The sequence below is a fragment of the Typopeltis vanoorti genome, chromosome 13 (assembly GCF_054136105.1).
Source record: "Typopeltis vanoorti isolate ZY-2024b chromosome 13, IOZ_Tvanoo_1.0, whole genome shotgun sequence".
Lineage (NCBI taxonomy): Eukaryota > Metazoa > Arthropoda > Arachnida > Uropygi > Thelyphonidae > Typopeltis > Typopeltis vanoorti.
Window position 1 is genome coordinate 39,625,807 of NC_143561.1, and position 12,028 is coordinate 39,637,834.

Consider the following 12,028-nt stretch of genomic DNA (forward strand, 5'->3'; position numbering starts at 1 on the left):
TAGGTGAGGGCTTCTGACCTAATGTCCAGTCCTCACCTTCTTGTGGTGCAGCCTGTTAAGTATCTACATGGTTACTGAATGAGCAAGGATGGACTGCCAATTTGGGATTTAGCCCACCAAATTGAATTCTTATTTGCTTAAACTACAATATAAAATGATGGTACAACGTGACAGAATTTCATTCTGGTTGGGGTGTCACCCGGTTAAACAAGGTCTCCGTTGTTTTTGCTAGGGAACCAAGACAAACAGCAAAAAGTCAGCTACTGGAACAAATCCTGAAACACATCCCAATTCAACATCACCAGAGTTCAAGATTGGTACTATTAACATAAGAAGCCTGAATGGCAAAGAAATGGAGCTAGCTGAGGAATTGGATAAGTACCAGATCTACATAATAGGGGTGACTGAGACAAAAAAAAGACAAAAACAGGTGAGATCTTTCTCAGCAATAAATACAAAATGTTATATTAAGGCAATAACAATCAGGGAAAAGAAGGAGTAGCCATAGTATTCAACACTAAATATGAGGCTAATCTTCTTGAATGGCAGGTAATATCAAGTAGAGTGATTTGGACAAATATCGGAATGACAATGTGCCTTATTTGTGCCTATGGTCCAACAGAAAATTCTACTAAGGTAGAAGTGGAGGATTTTTTAGGCTTTAGAAAAAGCAACTGAAACAATGAAAAAAGGAAAAGTTGGCCCTTGTTGGGGATCTAAATAGCAGAGTAGGAAATGATTGTCAGACATACAAAAGTATTTTGAGAAAATTTGGAGAAAAGAGCAAAGCTAATAATAACGGCAAATACCTGTTGGATTTCTGCTGAGGACATGGACTTATTACTAATGCAATGTCCCAACATAAAAATGTGCACAAATTCACATGGAGAGAAGAGGCAAGGAATAAGAAAACATCACTATCAACAATAACATAGTCAATGTTATTGTTGATAGTGATGTTTTCTCCCTGTGCAGGACATCAGGTGTACAGAGGACTTGAAATTGGAAGTGATCATTATTAAGTCTTGAGCAGGATAAAATTGAATTTCATATTGAAAAGAAGAACTTGTAAGAAAGTTTTAAAGCGAATAAAAGTTGAGCAGCTATCAGATGTGAACTGTAGACTAAAATACACAAACATTATTCAAGAAAAAATGAAAGAGTTTTATAACAGGAACTAAACCTTGGAGATTCATTAGTAAATCTTGAAGAAAACATTGATTGATTCAGCCAAAGGGGCATGTGGTGAGGTTGTCTGCAAGAATAGAAAAATCAGAACTCCATGCTGGATACAGGAAGTTAAAGAGGCAGTGAAGGAAAAGAAGAAAGCATATCAAAAGTTCTTGGCAAATAAGTCGGCTTGTGCTCTTAGAGAATACAGAGGCAAATGTAAAAAAGCTAAACCAAAGTCATGGGAAGACTTTGGTAAGAACATAGAAAATAAATATCAAAAAGGTGACAAGATATTCTGGAGGATGTGAAAAAGCTCAGAAATGGAGGAAAGAGTGCTGTAAAAGGAATTAGAGAATATAAGGTGACAAGAAAACTTGAGAAAAAAAAAAATCCTTGATGTATGGAGTAATTACTTCGAAATGCTAAATGAAACTATCAGTGACAACACAGTGTTAAAAAACACTCAACAGGCATGCAATGAGGAAAACATATTCATACTTGAAGTAGAAAGAGCCATCAAAAGCCTGAAATGTGGAAAGGCAGCTGGAGTAGATGATATTCGACCAGAAATGCTAAGTATGGAGGTATAAAAGTCTTACAGTGGATGCCCTACATAGTTCAGAAGGCCTGGACAGAGGTATGAATTCCAGATGACTGGTGTAGAGCTCTCATAGTACCCATATATAAAAAGGGAAATAAAACTGAGGAGAATGTCAGAATTATAGAGATATTTCTCTATTTAGTGTTCCTGGTAAGATTTATGCATGAACAGATGGCATCAATGACAATATCATATTAAAAATGAGGATATTAGGAAAGAACTTGATATTGTTAGTATCCAGGAATGTGTTAGCAGGGCTAATCTCAGGTTGTATGGTCACTTAAACAGAATAGGAGAGGAAAGATTAGCAAAGCAAATGTTCTCTGTCAGGTTGGCAGGAAAAAGACCCAGAGGAAGACCAAGATATAGGTGGATTTATATACAGTAAAAAATGCTTTAGAAGATAGAAATATAAGATCTGATAATGTTGGAGTCTTGACAGATAACAGATTGATTTGGAAGAAAATTGTAGATAGGAAGTTAGTAATGATGTAAGTTTTTCATGTAGTCTATCATATCCTGTACACCCCTCACCCTTGAGGATACATGTCAGGACAGATGAAAATCTCAGTGCAGTTGCAGGCTGTGTTGTGGCACGACTCCAAAAGAGTTGTGCCACTATGTTTGTTGTGGACATCAGAAAGTGGGATCCTGGTAGTTCTGCACTACTTTGGTCTCTGCTTCAGCAAGCTGAGTCCTGGATGGCCTGGCTAGGATCAATCTGTTATGGGGACAGAGCCCAACACTTACTGTGGTGGCGTATAGCAGAATTCCAGTGTGGTGAAGATTTCTTTGTAACATCTCTTTAATCTGTTAGGTTCATTGGCCTGTCATGTTCAAGTAACTTGTCATTATAGAAACCTAATTAATGCTATGATAGTAGCTAATCCTGTCTGCATTGTCTACCAGTTGTGTGGTTGGTTTATCAGTATTGCAGAATGAAAATCCTGCAACTTTTGTATGAAATTGACCAACTCATTTTCAATAGTTCTTAGAGTTTCTTTCCATTCTACATGGAATTCAAACATACACCCTCTGTCCAAAATGAAACCAAACTTTTCAAAAGAAGAAACTAGTGGCGCCACGTATCTTTTTGTTGTCGAAAGCGGAAACCTTCATTAGTGTTGTGCCAACTGTTTATGACATATGTTTCATTAGAAGCCGAGTTATAGTGCCAAGAGTAACAGTGTGTTTTGATGAAAATGGTCAGAAAATGAGTTTCAAACAGAGAGCTGTCATTGACTTTTGTGTTAAACTTGGTAAAAGTTTTACCGAAATGTATCAAATGCTTCAAAAAGCATATGGCAATGAATGCTTATCCCGTACTCAAGTTTCCGAGTGGTTTAAGCGATTTGAAATTGGTTGTGAGACGCTTGAGTACGATGAAAAGCCGGGCTGTCCAAAAACTGGACTGAGCAAAGTTAACATCCAAAAAGTGCGTGACTTCATCAAAGAAAACCTGAAATTGTCTGTGCGATTGATTGAAGATGAATTGGGGATTCCAAAATCAACTGTGCACAACATTTTGACAGTTTGGACCTTCGTAAATTGAATTCGTGATTTGTTCCCCACAAGTTGACCGACGACCAAAAAATGTATTGAATTGAACACTACAAGGACCTCATTAAAACTGCTCGTAAGGACTCAAACTTCCTTGAAACGATCGTTACTGGTGGCGAAACATGGCGTTTTGAGTATGAGCCCAAAATAAAGCACCCGAGTGCTGAGTGGAAACTACCAGAAGAGGAGTCCGAAAAAAAAAGTCGCTTGGAAAAAAGACAATGCTGATTTCCTCAATTTCAAGGGCATTAGCCACAAAGAATTCGTTCTGCCTGGCCAAATGGTCATAGTGAGCTTTTATCTTGAAGTTTTAAAGCGATTGATAGCAAGAATTCGCCACGTACATCATGAATATCGTAATGCAGGCAGCTGGTCACTTTTGCACGATAATGCACCATCTCATCGTTCGAACATTGTGAGACAGTTTTTGAGCAAAAACCAAGTTTGTGTGTTGGATCACTCGCCGTATACACCTGATTTAGCACCTTGTGACTTCTTTCTCTTCCCCCGACTTCATTTGCCGATGAAAGGAAAGTGATACGACACCATTGAAAACGTTCAAGCGGCAGTAACCGTGAACAGTATACCTCAACAGTATCCAAAAAACCGATATAAAAAAAACTCATTTAACGAATTGACTGTGCCAAACGCTATATCGAAGCTATGGGAGAGTATATTGATTGAAATAAATGATTTGAATAATTATAATTGGCCTGTGTTTTATTTTCTATCAAAATTTCGGTTTCTTTTTGGACAGAGGGTGTAAGTCACTCAATGGACATTGTCATTGTCATTTGAGTTATGAGGTTCTCAGTTCCTTGTAGGTAAAGAACAACCTTCTTTGTAAAGTATCCCCTCCCCAAACTCCTGCCTACACAATATAGGTTTTCAAATACCTCGATATAAAAAAAAAAAAATCAGTGTAATTAAGATGCAAGGAAATTATCATAAGGTCCTCACCAAACAGATTCTGAATAATCACAGCATACACATGCTTTATTTTGCACTCAGAACCTGTAAAATAAAGTTATTTTTTCATAGGTGGTATTCTAATTTTGTGCAGGTTATACAAAAATTTCATTATTTATTGATTGCCATGTAAATTTCAAAGAAACAAGGAAGAAAAAAGTTTATGCATTATTATATCAGCAGGAATAAGGTAAATAATCCTAACAGAATAAAGATAAAAATTCAGGAATAACATAGTTCTAATGTCATGCATAGAAATAAAAGAAAATTACTAACAATTATGAGCTAATTTCATGAATCTTATTCTTGGTCTACACTGAAGCATGCAGCAAATGCAAACTGGATTTCGAAAGAGCCAAATGCAGAAAAGTTGCCATCTGTACAAATGACAGTCATGCCTTCTGATTCTTGAAAAGGCTATCCAATGCAATCTATACCTTTTTTTTTTTTTTTAAATCCACTTGGACTACTGCAAATAACACTACCTAAAGATAAAGAACAATACCCTTTGGGAATTGTTCTTCTCCTCTGCCTACTTTTGCATAAATGACCAAGGGAAAATAAACCTCCTATCCTAATGGTATCTCTCCATTTGTATTAGAAAGCTCTGCAATCTTTTATGTTCATTTAACATCTATCCCAATATATTGTAGCAAGTCTGTTCGTTAGATGGCAGTGGGTTACCAGACTGGAAACAGTCTGCAAACCCACTGTTATCACCTCAGTCTTTTTTCCTTTTTTTAATTTAATATAAATTAATTTCATGTTTTAACATAAAAATATTTGTCTAGAAACTTTGAAAATTAATTTCAATATTAATTTTTAAAATAATAAAAATTCATTTTTTTATATAGTACTCAAGTTTGAATTGTATAAAAAACACAAGTTTTTTCCCTTCTCCTAGCCAAAGTTAAGACTAAAGATTTTGAAGTGTCATCATTTACAAAGACAACTCTGCAGTTTGAGCAACAACTTATGAAGAGAATTTTCTCCTGTGATAAAGAACTGAACCAGTATCTCATTTTTAGTTTCTGATTTATTCTCTAAATGATAAAATTTGAGCAACAGTACATAATATACAGGAGACATTTAAAACTGCAAGTAATTGGAGAGGCATATTTAAGGATTTCACTGTGCCTTAAGTAGCTCCCCCTCCCACCCACACACATTAATTAAATGAAAAAGAACATTCAGGTTATGGCTGCTGAATCCAGATGCAGCAAACTTTGTGTAAATGGGAATGATTATAAAAATTACTTCCTTATTTATATCAATTGCAGTATATCAATAATTTTTAAACATTATACACATTTAGACAATTCTAATAAAGACAAAAGATTAAGCTGTTACTTAATCCTTAAGTATAATTCATGCTCTTAACAGAGCCAAAGAAAGCACAGTGATAAGTAAACTTTTATAGGTTAATGAGCATTTTACACATGGATAAGGTATTCATTCAGTATGTTCAAAAGCAGCTGTGAAATGGTAGTATTATTTCATTATCCTAAAATATTTTTGAGTTAAATTAAGCATCTTACTTATTGGTTTTGGCCAGCTCATAAATAAAGTAACTTTTTTTTTTAAATGAAAGTTGACTACTGTTCCTTGTACAGATTTATATAAATTATGTGGAAATTTCCTGTACTATGTTATTGTTTTGAATGTGAAAATACCGAAAGGCTGTTATTGTTGATATTTCTACTTTGTATATATATTTTATACTATGGCAAAAAAAATTGCATCATGTTATAAATAAATCCTAGATTTCTGTTCATTTGCTGTTGAGTATTTTTATTCGACTAAAATCTTAAAACACAAAAAACAACAGAGTAGTATACATTTGAAGTAGATATCCATATTTACACAGTTATGCATGAATGTTTCAGAAAAACTGCAGAAATTGGAAGATAAGATTGATTAAAATCATATTTAAATGCAATAAATTTAGTTTAATCCTTTATCCAAGTGTAAGCAAACCAAGTTTGCGCCTGAAAATATCTTCAGGACTGAGGTAAGGTGGTACATCCTTTGGCAACTCGTAGCAAAGGTGGACCAAGCTCTCATCGGTCCTAGTCTCAGTATCTCCCATAATGCAAAGCACATCTCCTTGCAGACATGTATACTGCTATGCATTAAGGGAAGGGCTACTGATGAGATTCCAAGGTTTGATTTTTGTTTTTAAACTCTCATTTTTTCTTGAACAATATTCGTATATTTGAGTCTGCAGTTCATCTCTGAAAGCAACTTGACTGATTCATTTAAAAACTTTTTTATACACTCATTCCTCATGTTTTCTCTCCATGTGAATTTGTGCACATCTTTGTGCTGGAAGAACATGGTAGAGTCAGTCTCTACAACTTACAATGAGGTTCTGTTTCCAACAATCCTGTTATGTCAGAAATCACTACTTGAACCATAATTAGGATATGTTAATAATCAACGTGCCTGAATACTGAAATGTGTACTTATCACTCTATTTCTTAAGCAACGTATATATTTTGTTTTTGCGTCCAGTGTTTAGTCAATTTTAACCAGAGTTGTCTGTGGAGGAAGTCCCCCCCCCCACAATTCTCCTTCCTTCATTTTAATTCACAACTTTAAGAAAAATAATAAGCACTGTATTCCAAATTTTGTTGAATGATACCTGTAGAGAGGTCTGCATAGGAAGCAATCCCTCCCCCCCTTTGTGCAGGGAAGCACATACAGTGTGCAGAAAACCAGTAGAATGACCAATAGATATAGATAGAGATGAATATCAAGCTGTCTGTAGCAAGTGCTTCTTCCTGTTCCCTCAGATCACTAAGCAAGGAAAAACTATACTCAAAATTTGGTAGTTATAGAAGAAAGCTGCTTTTTTTTTGAGTGAGTAATTTTCTAGGCACTCATTTCTTTTATTAATTGGGATTTAATACTTTGGATTTAGCAGGTATGTTCCATTGAAAAAGGAATGATAATATCAAACTTAGAACCAGAGTTACAACAAGTGAAATTTTGACCCTAATGATTCTTGTAATAAGTATGTGACTTTCAACAGTATTATTCGCTAGGCTTAAGAGTTGCCATAAATTTTGATTACTCTGATATAACAAGATAACAAACTTGATGAGACCCAAGAGTAAATTCAAATGCAGTCCTCTATATGTGATATGTAAAGTTGTGTGTGTGTGTGTGGGATGCTTTCTGCCACTACAAAAAATCATACACGTTTTTTTTAGGACACTTTAATTATAATACACACAATTAAATGCAGGAACTCACCTTATAGCAGATTGCTTAGCTGCTATTAGATGCATGCATATACAAGAATATGTATTAAATTAATAAAAATTTTACTTGTTAAATGTTTTTGATCTGAGATGAAAGATCATTCTCAGTGTGAAGCCAGTTCAAATAAGGTAGAATAACAACAGATTTTTTAAAATTGCTGTAAGCCATGTGTTAACATAATCAATAGAAAAGATTTGAAATGGAATTAAAACGTTTGGTTAATGAGGGAAAATAAAACTATGGATGATTGATAATAATGAGATTTACCAAAATTTTTGGCAAGGAGAGACAATTGTTCTGATTTAAATTTGGATAATGTAGTAAGGCTTCAGCAGTCTCCTTGAATAAGCATTCAAATTTGAAGCTACATCAAGGAAGTGGGCAAGTTCTTGACCAGATGATTTTGTCCATTGTCAATTCCATGCTGTTTTAAACCAGATTTCTTATAGGTGATATAAGATTGGCTTTCTTGTAATTTTTTTTTTTACAGAATGTCCAGTTTGTTCAAAGTAAAAGAGGTGATCACAGGAAACTTGGTATGTACCTTGAAGGGAAAGAGGAGATACTTTATTTTTAGAGGATGGCAGCCAGGAAGAGGGTATTGATGGGAAAAAACATAGGTACTAGGTTGTATTTCTTGAGGATTTTTTGTGATTTGTTTGGAGATACATGGAATGTAAGGAATTGGAATTGACTTTGGGCTGCTAGGTGCACGGCTTGTACGAGTCAATCCCCCCCATCTCTTTTGCAGAATTTAAAGTCTTACAATCTCTAAGATGCAGCAATCATTTATCCATTACTAAAGTTTACATGGGTATCCATGACACTGTTGTCATGGATACCTTTGATTACAATAGTAAGACTATCTTCTACATGACAGAACTACATATTATGAAATTGACTGCAACCTCCATTAACAACCAGATCAACAAACTAACTCATTACTTGAAATTACCAGTCTGAATGAAGATACCATCAAAAACTAAGGATCCATTTTGCCTGGATCTCATATTTTTGGCTTCTGAAGATCCAAAAAGAAGGTGTGTTCTTCTTTGTCCCATTGTGGACTGCATAGATTCTCTTACTTATCAGATAGCTAAATTCTTCTAAGCTTTCAAATTGGCAATTCCCACTCATTCATTAAAACCTCTTCAGATTTTCTGGCTAAGGTGAAAAAATTATTGCTTTTCAACTTGCCTATATCATGGTCAGTTTTGATGTTGAATCCTTGCAAACATTCCATACTCTTCATTTGCTATCATAAGCCTTCCCACTTCATCAAGTTATTCAACTTTGTCATCCATCCTGGCTAATTTATCTTCCAAAATAAACTCTACAAACAAATCAAAGGTATTTCAATGGGAAGTCCCCTCTCATATAACAGACAATTTTTACTTGAACATTTAGAAGCTCTGTTCTCGTCCATACAGCCCAACCATCGTTTTCAGTATGCTACATATTTTCATCATCTGGCCCCAACCTGAAGAAACTCCACCTGCCTTACTAACAAGAATAAATAGCCCACACCTCACATATAAACTTCATGGAAAGGATGAATAATTGGCCTTTTTAGGCACCTTGTTCTGCTGTTCTGGTGAACTAACTACCTCCATTTACCATGGACCTATCCTCAATGGCAACTACATACAGCAGGATTCTGTGCATTATCCATCTCAAAAATAAGCATCATAAAAACTTTACCAAATTGAGCTCTGCTCTAACCCAAACTAGATCTTCTTAACATTCAGCATATACAAAAGAACAGCTTCTCCCAATGGAAAATATACCATCTTTCTGACTCCTACAAATTAGTTCCTAGAAATTCAGAGCCAGTATGAAGGGTTCGTATTTCCTGAGAATGTTTGAGATTGGTTTAGAGATGCAACCTGGTACCAATGCTTTTCCTATCAATAAACTCTCCTCCCAGCAGCCTTCCTCTAAGGGTAAACAATCCCCCCTCTTTTCCTTCTAGGTGTATACCAACTTCCCTATGATTGGCATCTCTTCTACTTTGGACAAACTTGATGCTCTGTGGAAAGAAGATTACAAGAACACTAATCTTACATCGCCTATAAGAAATTTGGTTTAGCACAGCATGGACATTAACACTGACCATAGAATCTTATAGTCAAAAACTTGCTACTTCACTGGGAATAGTCTCATTGTTATCTGTCACAAAGTCCCCCTTCAGTCAACCACACATCATTTTATTCATCTCTCCTACACCTCATGTATATCTCACAGCATTTTTAAAAAATCCACTGTTATCATTCTACCTCGTTTGACCTAGCTTAACACTGAGAATGATCTGCTGGTCTCAGATTGAAATATTTGTCCAAGTTTTTATTAATTTTATACATATCCTTTTGTCTAATGTGTATAATAACAGCCTTTAATAATTAACCTTTGAAAACTAGAGATTTTTTGAGCTTCCCATCTCTCAACATTACTTTCAAGAAGCAATGAACCTGGATGAATTTTTTGATGATCCCACCTTGTGCAGGATCCCCATTCTGGAGGTTGATGAACTGCCGTAAATTTAGTTTTTGGATATGCACTATGTTGTATTGGGAACACTCCGTTTTGGAATTTAGGGGGTTAGCTAATAGTACATTAGTATGCCATGAGTGGCTAAGGATCAGATAATTTGCAAACATGCTCCGGAGACCAATGTGAAACTCTTCCGAGCCACTTCAGATCACAAATAAGGGGGAGTAGTTTCACATCTGGATGAGGAAATTCATCTCCCGCCTAAGGTTTTGGTTAGGTTTAAATTAGGTTTGGAGAATTAAGGCTAGGGCCAGTGTATTTATTAATTGCATGGGCTTTTCTGGCTGATATGACTGTTTTGCAGGATGCAAATACCTCAATTTCTGGGAGGGAAATTCCTGTCCTTTCTGGATGAGAATGGCCTTCAACTGTAAAAGGTTCCTCAAGTCCCAGATAGGATCTGAACCCAGGTTTTTCCAATCAAATGTCACTTTGTGACCACACTACAGAGGCATTCTCCATTTTACTGTAGTATGAACATACTGATATGCATATTCCGGTTACCATATATGGCCGATCAAGCTATACAAGGCAAACACACCTTTCGAGCCAGCTCTACATCTGTATATTGTCAATGGTACTTGAAGAGAGACTTTGAAAGAGATGTTATCATGGAATGCCATATTGTGGTCTCTCTTTCTCTCTGTTTGTAACACCTCCACCAAGAATGGAACACACAGGAAGGTAAAAACAAAAGTTGTTTAGAGAGAGGTTACATGAAAATCTCAGCAATTTGATGTGGAAATGAGTAACCAGAGGTTCCAAGACTCCAGTGTTTCACATTAGTAGTAGAATACTATGAAGATCTGCGCAGTCTGTTTTCTACAGAAGGATAACTACCCATAAGCCAAACATCAAGCCTGACAGTTAGCATACACAACACTAGTGTAAAGAATATCGTGAATGATCTGTACAACTTTAAAAGTGCAGGATACGGAGAGAATAAGTGCACCACACCCTTCACAATTAGATGGGTTAGTGTGGGTGTGGCAGATGACTGGAAAATACCTTATGCTTATGTCTGAGTGAGTCATTCCTGCTGTGAAGAGTGCATCATATGGATTTGGATCTTTGATTGTAGTATCTTGAAAGATAAATGCTGATGAAGAATATGCAACACTTCTGAATAATGCAATGTTTCCTACAGTATGGCAGCTTGATGAGACAGACCAATGTCTTTTTCAACAATTCAGTGCATAATGTCATATTACAAGTGCTACTATGATGTGGAAGAACTTGACTGTGTTGCACATATCCCATTGCATGGACTGGTGTAGAGAATGCAGAGAAAGAGTAATCTGGGACAAAGGAGGATCACATTTATTCTAAAATATAGTGATGTCCCAATATTGGTTACAGAAAAAATCGTGTAAATAAGGTCTGGTGGTGGGAGAACTAGGTTTTTTACTTGGAGATTGGTGAATGAGTGGAATAAGCTGCCAGAGTCTGTTGTGGGTGCCATGACCAGGGCCGCCGAGAGAAATTTTCAGGCCCGTGACAAGTCTGTGGTCCAGGCCCCACTTAAAAAACTGCATCACTTTTGTTTAATAAAAAAAAAGTCAGCAGTTAAACTATTAGCACATTGTTTACTTGAAAATTCAATATCTTGGTGTTCTTCTGTCTTCAAATATTTCAGTAGTAAATGCTTGTTTTTTAAATCTTTTGTCTTCTTACGATCTCTTTTCTCCTTTCGTTTTTGATTTCCAGATTTATGATGATACATTTCTGTTGGTCAAATTTTTATTATTAAAAATATAATTTTAATAATTAAAAAATCAAATTAATAAGAATACTTACTTTTATTTTTTAGCGCACAGCCTACACTATACAGTTGCACACTTTACAAACAATCACAAAACCTTCGTCTATCAAAATACTAACAAGAATGAAGCATTCTGGCAGGAAACA

General features: G+C 35.7%; 1 protein-coding gene across 3 annotated transcripts in view; it reads left to right on the forward strand.

Moving 5' to 3' along the window:
- LOC150100070 (NAD kinase-like) overlaps positions 1–6,056 on the forward strand; it is a 145,149-nt gene extending 139,093 nt beyond the window's left edge. For all 3 annotated transcript variants that reach the window (XM_090402295.1, XM_090402292.1, XM_090402294.1), the window contains exon 12: positions 5,208–6,056. The gene's annotated coding sequence lies outside the window, so the exon portion shown is untranslated. The remainder of the gene's footprint in view (positions 1–5,207) is intronic.
- The last annotated feature ends 5,972 nt before the right edge of the window (positions 6,057–12,028 follow it).